General features: G+C 35.7%; 1 pseudogene; it reads left to right on the forward strand.

Annotated features, from left to right (window-relative positions):
* Positions 1 to 520: 520 nt before the first annotated feature.
* Positions 521 to 639, forward strand: LOC127199705 (uncharacterized; annotated as a pseudogene).
* The last annotated feature ends 664 nt before the right edge of the window (positions 640 to 1,303 follow it).

Below are 1,303 nucleotides of genomic sequence, written 5' to 3' on the forward strand. Positions count from 1 at the left end.
TGCTGGCTAGAAATCTTAGCAGCTGTAACTTGTAGGTCATGTGAAATACTAAGTCACCACTAGCTATTGCAATACCCCACAGCTGCCAGTATTCACTAGGGAAATGACTACATGAGAGCAGGGAGTCTACTCTCAGTACACTAGACTCCAGAGAGAGTCTAGTCCTGGTATACTGGAGGAAGTATTGCACTCGTCTGTGCCTACTTTAGTACAACACATAAGAGGTTTTACAATGCAACTTCCTTGAACTTATAATCAAGAAACTTCATAGAAATGGGAGCATTGGTTTTTGTATGAAGGAATACATTATTAGATCATTTTTCTTCATAACTGAGCTTATGCTTAATTAAAAAGTGCATTTAGCTATCTTTTTTTTTTTAATCAAATTTCCTTCCAATTTGAAAACCCTGAGACCTCTAAAGATTTTTTTTGCCAACCAAGACCACATGCTTTTGGATTTTGATAATGATTGGCCCAGAAAAATCATGAGATATCTTAAGACAAAACACAGACAAAAGATGTGCTGTATGAAAGGAGAAGCTAGCACCCCCATTAACAAGTATGGAAGAAGCCCTGAAGTCTAAAGTGTAAATAAAGCACTGCCATCTATTTGGTGGCACCTCTCTTTGGTCACAGTGATGACACTCTACTATGACCCTCTATGTAAGCTCTGATGATAATGAACCTGGGTTAGACAAAGAATAGTATTTCCACAGCAGTCATCCATATTTTATGACCTTGGATCTACTAAGTACTTTATAAAGTTTCTGCGGAGTTGAGTAATGTAATGAACTTGAGGGTATACCAACTATCTTCTTTACATGAATTTGAATCTGGAGACTATGAAAAACCATGCTTACCTGTTAACACAAGAATAAAGTCAAATATGTGTTTTATAATAATATGCTTTTATTATGTATTTACATGTATATATGTGTCATTTACCATATAAACACACACTTCTCCTGGTCCATACATTAGTCTACTGTAAGTGTACAAAAAGTATTGTCTCTATAATGGCCATTTCATAGACACCATATATAGAAAATGTCTAACTAGAGAAAGACAAACCAAAACTATCTTGACATTTCACCTCACCCTTGCCTGAATAACAGTTATTGAGAAAATATATGCAGGAGTGTAGATAAGGTTGAAAGGTGAGTTCTTACACAGTGCTGGTGAGAATGAAAACTGGTTAAACCACTCTGGAAATCAGTATGCAGTTTTCTCACAAAGATAAAAATATTTTTTCATGTGACCATGCTAAATAAGTCCTTGGTACTTAGCCAAAAGACTCCAAATC

Source organism: Acomys russatus, chromosome 15 (genome assembly GCF_903995435.1).
Source record: "Acomys russatus chromosome 15, mAcoRus1.1, whole genome shotgun sequence".
NCBI classification, from domain to species: Eukaryota; Metazoa; Chordata; class Mammalia; order Rodentia; family Muridae; genus Acomys; species Acomys russatus.